Source organism: Mustelus asterias, chromosome 2, assembly GCF_964213995.1.
Source record: "Mustelus asterias chromosome 2, sMusAst1.hap1.1, whole genome shotgun sequence".
Classification (NCBI taxonomy): Eukaryota; Metazoa; Chordata; class Chondrichthyes; order Carcharhiniformes; family Triakidae; genus Mustelus; species Mustelus asterias.
The window spans coordinates 140,065,594-140,074,051 of NC_135802.1; positions in this window are offsets into that span (position 1 = coordinate 140,065,594).

The window sequence follows — 8,458 nt, forward strand, 5'->3', positions numbered from 1 at the left end:
GGGCCCGAGGACCTAACCCTGTGGCACACCCCTAGTTACAGCTTGTCAACCAGAAAAAGGCACATTTATCTGCCATCTTCTGCCGCTTTGAGGAGTTTGAGGGCAAGACAGGCATCGCTGCTCAGGAGAGGAAAGGTTGATTGCGGACATACAGAATTTAGATTGTTTGCTTACTGCCATACTGGAGTTGCTCGAGTCATGCCTCTGACCAGTGTTTGAATACCCCTGGGAACATACAGTGGTGTGTCTGTCGTCTATAGCCAGAGGTCTTTTAGCCAAGGCTCCTGATCCGACTGGACCATCACACTGACTCCTTTGTCTAATTTAGAATTTGTACGGTGACCATTTACAGATATACTCTGGTGGAGTCCTTTTACATGGCACAGTGGATCTTTCTTTTGACCTTCAGCCTCCATGCCTGTAATGGAACTTTTTGGGAACCTCCAGCTGTGTGTTCATGGTCTTCAAGTTAGATAGACTTCCCTCAGGTTTCTTTACTTCATCATTCTTAGGGATTTTAGAGACCTGCTGCCACCATGTTGTAAGGTTGTATGTTGTCTCAAAAAGAGGTCTAGAGGTTTGTATAGTTGAACAATACCTGTATATTAATAACACATAACCACATAATATATCGGTTACCATTCTGACTAAGTCCTATCTCCATGTCGACATATACCGGACTCACTCCTAAACGCTACTACTCTCATGTGACCTCTACATCATAACGTGTACAATATTGTTTCCTTAGTCCCACATTAACCCTTACAGTGCTGAACACCTTAATGCTACTATTCTCATTCAGGAATTCAGGAGAACGTTCTTTACCGAGACAGTGGTTAAAATGTGGAACTTGCTAACGCAAGTCATTGAGGTGAATACATAGGTGCATTGAAGAATGAACTTGATAGACACATGAAGGAGGAAGAAATAAAAGGTTATGATGATGGGTTTAGAGGCTCGTGTGAAAGTGCATTGTATTATACAGTACCACACAAAAAGTCCGTTATATAGTACGACATCATACAATGCACTTTCAGAACTGCACTCAGTAAAACACATAATACACAATTGATGTATCTTGCCTAAAACTGAGCTGCCATGAAGTCTGTTGCGTTGCCATGACTCCATCCCTCTCCCTGACAGCTGTCTGAGGCGAGACCAGCTTTGGTGTCATATTTGACCCAGAAGTGAGTTTCTGACTACGTGTCCACGACATCTCTAAGACCGTCTATTTCCATGTTTTAAAAAATTCTTTCACGGGATGTGGGCTCTCCTGGCAAGGCCAGCATTTGTTGCCCATCTCTAATGAGAAGCTGATGGTGAAGCAGGGAAAGTACATTTATTGGACGGCACGGTGGCACAGTGGTTAGCACTGCTGCCTCACAACGCCAGGGACCCGGGTTCGATTGTGGTCAGTGCTGACTCGATGGGCCGAATGGCCTCCTTCTGCATTGTAGGGATTCTATGATTCACTTTTCGGAACCACTGCAGTTTGTGTGGTGCTGGTCTACCCACAGTGCTGTTAGGGAGGAAGCTCCCAAAACTTTGCTGCTCTTATCCGAACTTGCATTAAGTTCCATTCACCCATCACCACTGTGCCCACTGACCTATACTAGTGCCAAACTAAGCAATGCCTCAGTTTTAATACAGTCAGCCTTGTTTTCAAATCCCTCCATGGGCTTGTCCCTGCTTATCTCTTTTATCTCCTCTAGCCTTACAACTGTCTGAGATATCTACACTTATCTAATTCTGACCTCCTGTGCATCCCTGATTTTAATAGCTCCATTTCTGATGACTGTGCCTTCAGCTCCCTCGACTTCTCCACCTCTTTTGCCTCCTTTAAGACATTCCTTAAAACCTGCCTCTTCGGTCACCTGCCCTAATATCTCTTTCCACGGTTTGGTGTCAAACGCTGCTCTGTAATGCTCCTGTGAAGTGTGCTGGGATGTTTTATTACATTAAAGATGCTATCTAAATGCAATTTGTTCTTGTTGTTCCACATATTGAAGAGATCTGCAGAGGGAAATTTAAAGCTGTAGTCTAATCTCCAAGTCCATATATTTAGAAAGGGTTTGGGTTGCAGCCTTGCAGTGAGCTGATGGTGTTACCTGACCCCTCTCCATTGTGCTTGGACATGGAAAAGGAAAAAAAACACCACAGCCTTGTTTAATGCCAACACTCAGTGGAAAAGTACTGAGGCCCAGTCCTGTAGTCTGAGTTCAAGGGTTGTTTCTTCTCAGACATTTATGATTTCAGTCTGGGTTACTCGATCAAAGCTATAGTTTTACATGAATACAAAAGCCCTGCATATCACAGAGCTACTGCCCTGCACTCACCCTCTGAGGATAAGGTGAGGGAGAAGATCACTCAGTTTAAATATCCAGAGTAGGATCATTCACTGCTACCCATGGGTTACCAACCCTCCAGTGTCTCATGGCTGAGTCTCAGTGCTCAAAAATGCAGGCTCTCTCATGGAACAGAAATCTTTTTTAACTCGATTACTAGATTACTGATGCCCCACTCAAGGAGAGTGCCAGTGGCTCTCTGGTTCACAAAGCTGCCGCATTCCCTTACTATAGCCAATTCCCTCACTATCGACTTCCAGCCAACCAGCCCAGACTGCTACTGCCCAAGCCAAGGTGGTGCAATTCAATGCCAGGCCCTCAGGGTCCAGAACCCTTTGAAGACATCCTGCAATCTCCCCCAGTGAAAGTCAGCAGCCACAATGCAGGTACTGAGAAAGCACGGCGAAGAAGCATTGGCCAGGCAAAGACAAGAAAACCACCGAGGGGATGCACAAGGGTGAATAATTCCGTTTGCATGCTTTATTAGATGTGTTGTTCGATAAAGTTGTTAGGGAAAGGTTTTTTGCTGGTGGTTTTTACTTCAGGATTTTGGCCAAGAGCACGCTATAATGGGACTTAGCATTGGGGGGTGACCAACTCTAGTGGAGAAAATGAATGAACACACCAGCACTGTACCAGCAGGGGGGATGGGTCAGGGAGATGCTATCAGATTGTGAGAGCGCACAAACAGGGGGACAACACATGCACAAAATTTAAATGTCTAAATTATGGGAAAAGTAGCTTCATGGAAGCATGCAACACAGGACAGTTTCCTCAAATACGGGATCATAGAATCCCTACAGTGCAGAAGGAGGCCATTCGGCCCATCGAGTCTAACCAACCACAATCCCACCCAGACCCAATCCCTATAACCCCATGTATTTACTCTGCTAATCCCCTGAGCATGGCCAATCAACCTAACCTGCGCGTCTTTAGATTGTGGGAGGAAACTGGAGCGCCGGGGGGGAAACCCACCCAGACATGGGGGAACATGCAAACTCCACACAGACAGTGACCCAAGCCGGAAAGCGAACTTGGGTCCCTGGCGCTGTGAGGCAGCAGTTCTAACCACTGTGCCATCATGCAGCCCTAATGATCTGTAAGATAAGGAACAGTTGATCACCCTGCTTAACAGATGGATGGAAAGGTGGGGAATTGTGGAGATGATGAGTGAACATCTTAGGAGAAACAGAATGCTGAATTTTCCTGGGTGGGTTCCGATTCCAACGGCAACCTCACCGGAATCTGGAACCCAAAAGGGATTTTCCCAGAGAAGGCTAATTAAGAAACCGCCTCTGAAACCCACGTCTAATCAGAGCTGGCGCCTGGATTCCAGGGTTGGGAGGTCCATTTGGTATGGTTTGTGGGTAGGATTGCTAGCTGCTTTCACAGGGTGGACACTGCTGAGGGATCACCTTCAGTAGAAGTGCAGCAACTGTTATTCCAAAAAAGGCTATCCAATTAGTGGATACATCACTCAACATGAAGTGGCTACATTGACATGCCTTTTGTTTGGGGAGATGTGAGAACTGCAATTTAATAATGAAAAATTAACAAAAGCTCTCACATGATTTAGTGCTCAGTGCTCCCACTGTGAAGCCTCCTACATTCAATTTCCAGGCTCTTGAACAACGGAGATCCCATGCACCATTGGAAAAATTGCAATACAATTCCCTACCAGGTGACATAATTGGCTGCCTGCTACCTGCCACTTCTGGGATCCTGATTCTGGGAAAGGCGCAGAAAGGCGAGGAGCTAGTTATGGAGCATGCCCAACAACAATCATCTTTTCTCTGGCTCCACCGCACTCCACCACCCATCTCCAATGTTAACTCCAAGGGGCTGGGAAAGTTCAGGCCAGACTATCAATAGTTGTTCTTGGACAGCCTGTAGAGTGTAAAAGGGTTACAGATGCCTCTTTCATGCTTTCCCCTCATCTTCTTCCACCTCCCCTTTCACTGAGCTCCTGGGTGGCAAGGGCTGTACCCTCATAATGGTGATGTTGTGCAGGATGCTGCAGATAATCACCAATTTGGATAAACGCACGGTGGCACAGTGGTTAGCATTGCTGCTTCACAGTGCCAGGGACCTGGGTTCCATTGCTGGCTTGGGTCACTGAGTGTGTGGAGTCTGAATGTTCTCCTTGTGTCTCTGTGGGTTTCCTCCGGGTGCTCTGGCTTCCTCCCACAGTCTGAAAGACATGCTGGTTAGGTGCATTGGCCGTGCTAAATTCTCTCTCAATGTACCTGAACAGGCTTTGGAGCGTGGCAGTTATGGGATTTTCACAGTAACTTCATTACAGAGTTAATTTAAGCCTACTTGTGACATTAATAAATAAACTTTAAACACTCTGAAGAGCTGCCCTGGAGTGGTGCACGCAGTGGAACTGTTGCTTAAGGATGAATGATTTATTCCACAATGTTTCTTGTGGTTGGATGGTTATTGGCATATTGCCCTTGCATGGCCAGGTGGCAGAGGGGATTTGTCTCCAAGTAGCTCACCTCTGGTTTGCTGTGGCAGCACATTTCAAAGAAGCAGTTTTGAATTCATAGTCACTTTCAGGCTTTTGAGGAAATTAACCTTTTAGTGCCTGATGCACCATTGGTTCTAGAACAGAGCCGTTATTAGCGGGAATCTTCATGGGTGTTCACTCAGTGTCCATAATTTAATGAGTAAGCACAGGGTTCAAGTAATAAAGGTGAGGTCACCAACTGTTAATGTTGAATATTATAATGTTGAGGAGGGGAATGTAATCAGCTTCCAATTCTGGTTTCTTGTGCATCCTTGATTTTCTTTGCTCCATATCTTTGCTTTCAGCTGTCTCAGTCCCAAGGTGTCAGATGAATTACTATGTTAAAGGCACTATGTACATACAAGCTGTTTGATTAGATCAAAGTGCCTGGGAAGAAATCAAGCTTCTTAGAGCCATATGCGCCACTGGTTCTAGAACAGAGTCATTTTAAGCGGGGACCTTCATTAGTATTCACTCAGTTCCATAATTTGATGAGTAAGCACAGGGTTGAAGCAATAAATGAGGTCTTGTACATGGACAGGAAACAATAAACTGCTCTGGCATTGCACCAGACGGCATCTGAACACAGGAAATAGGAGCAAGAGTAGGCCATTGGCCCCCTCTAGTCTTCTCTGCTATTCAACCAGGTCATGGCTGATCCTCTACCTCAACGCCATTTCCCTCACTATCCTCATATCCTTTCATATCTTTAATATTTAGTAATCCATCAATCTCCATCTTGAATATACTCAATGACTCAGCCTTCATATCCCCTGGGATAGAGAATTCCAGAGATTCACTACCCTCTGAGTGAAGAAATTCCTTCTAATCTCAATCATAAATGGACTAACTCTTATTCTGAGTCAGTGTTCCCTGGTTCTAGAACACCAGTCAGGGGAAACATCCTTCATGTATCTAGCCCTTTTGTGTAGGGGTATTCTGGGTTTCTCACTCTGTATATGCCAATGCTTTTGACTGTCGCACTGAGCTGCTCTTGTGAAGCTTAACTCATCCCTGTCCATCTTCGTAAACCGGTGAATTCAGTTGTTCAAACTTAGGTATTGCTGTCAAGCTGGTTCCCAGGACATTAGGGTTTTTTAATGGTGATTTTGCTCTCCTTCAGGAATTCCATTTCAGTGTCTGTCTTGTACACAAGCACAACTGGAGTGCTCCAGTTCCAGCAGCTAGGCTCCCTGAAACTGGGCTGCCTTTTCTGGGCCTGGATGGGTCTTATGGAAGGCACCTCTCCCACATCAATACCATGCAGAGCTAGAGACAGAGCAGCCTAGAGCAGCCTAGTTTGTCCGTACAGGTTAATTAAATGCAGTGGGTTGCTACATGGTTCTGCAATAAGGTGGGCGAATATGAGGTTCAGTTTCGTTGGAGTATCTCTGGTTGTTGGGGAGTGGGGGTTCAATATGAGCTTCACCTGTGTCTCCATGCAACTCATCCTTAGTTTCTCTCTTCATCTTTTATTTCGGGAGTGGGTTTTCTCCTAAGCTGTTCTATGTCTTCTGGAACACAGGTCTCTGTAGTGAATATTCAACTCCCACTGTACTCACCTGTGGCTCTTCAACTAAGTGAAACATCAGCCTCACTCTTTGAGTCTATTTGGGAACTTCCATGGTCCTCATTTAAATCTGCCATGAAGCTATCAGCTGAACCGATCATTGGCTCATAATATTGGTTATTTTTGATAAAATGATGAAAGGGAGAATTGTTTTTAAAATGAGAAGTATTGATGAAGAGAAGAATTCTGAAAATCTCGATAGAGATGCTCCTTAATCTAGGATTCTCTGTTAATACCTCCTGAATAGCCTTGTACATGAAGACTATCCAATTGGCTGATAGTCATCGACTTCAGGAAACATAGCGGAGGGCATGCCCCTGTCTACATCAATGGAGACAAAGTAGAAATGGTCGAGAGTTTCATGTTTTTATGTGTTCAGATCACCAGCAACCTGTCCTGGTCCCTCCATGCCGACACTATAGTTAAGAAAGCCCACCAACGCCTCTACTTTCTCAGAAGACAAAGGAAATGTGGCATATCTGCTACGACTCCCACCAACTTTTACAGATTCACCATAGAAAGCATTCTTGGTCTGGCTCCTGCTCTGTCCAAGACCACAAGAAACTACAAAGAGACTTGAACGAAGCTCAGTCCATCACTCAAACCAGCCTCCCATCCATTGACTCTGTCTACCCTTCCTACTGCCTCGGAAAAACAGCCAGCATAATTAAGGACCCCACACATCCCGGACATTTTCTCTTCCACCTTTTTCCTTCGGGAAATAGATACAAATGTCTGAGGACACGAACCAAGCGACTCAAGAACAGCTTCTTCCCTGCTGCCGTCAGGCTTTTGAATGGACCTATCTTGCATTAAGTTGATCTTTCTCTACACCCTCGCTATGACTATAACACTACATTCTGCACTCTCTCCTTTCCTTCTCTATGAACGGTATGCTTTGTCTGTATAGCGCACAAGAAACAATACTTTGCACTGTATACTAATACATGTGACAATAATAAATCAAACCAAATCACTATCACAAGGCAGCACCACAGACCACAGCAATCCCAATCATCTCTTGCAGTGGAAATTGCTGGCTGTCGTGAGAGCTATAATGGCAGCAGGCAGCACGTGCAATGCACCAAGCTGACCCTGCAAGACAAAGCATCAATCTCATGACCTCAGTCTGAGCTTCCATTTCGGCACTGAGATTTTGGGTGGCTTCTGCCTGTCTTGCAGTAGAAACTGGGATTTCAGACACCAGCCACACACTGTGTCTTGGGTGGGCCCTAAGTGTCGTCCTGGAGTTGGCCACCACTTTGGCGATGGGGAGAATAGGCTCCTCTATGGTTCTTGACAGTGACAAGAGACTTTTTGAAAGAACTGCCAATGTACCAAAGATATTTGTGCGCCTGCCCATCAGTATTCTCTTGCATGCTACCCCATCAATATTCTCATCGGAGTTCTCTGCAGCAAAACCCTGAGACCTAACCCTCCAGCGAGCTACCGTGCACCCTTCCCCCTGCCCAGGTAACTCACCACATGCTGCCTTCTAACTTGCGCATGATGCCAGTACCTGAGTTACTGGCTGTGATTGTCAGATAAAGTGACAGATCTCCTTCACCAGAGGGCAGCTGATGCTCCTGTCCTTCAGAGTGAGGCTGCAATGGGTGGCCAAGTAGCAAATCTTGCATCTTGGATACTGGGTCTGCACAATTTTTAAACAAGTATGACTTGCATTTATATAGCACCTTCTATGTGGCAAGCTGCCCAATTGTGCGTTACATGTCAATGAGGTACTTAATAGAAGCATAGTCACTGCTGTAATGTATGAAGTGCCACCCATCAAGGTCCTTCAAACTGTAATGTGATAATGATCTGATAATCTCTTTATTTAAAACTTGACAACTTTTACGTCTACCCAAGAGGACAGATGGGGCTTCTGAAAGGTGGCATTTGAAGCATGCAGCACTCATTGGGTGGCACGGTGGCACAGTAGTTAGCACTGCTGCCTCACATCGCCAGGGACACGGGTTCAATTCTGGCCTCGGGTGATTGTCTGTGTGGAGTTTGCACGTTCTTCCCGTG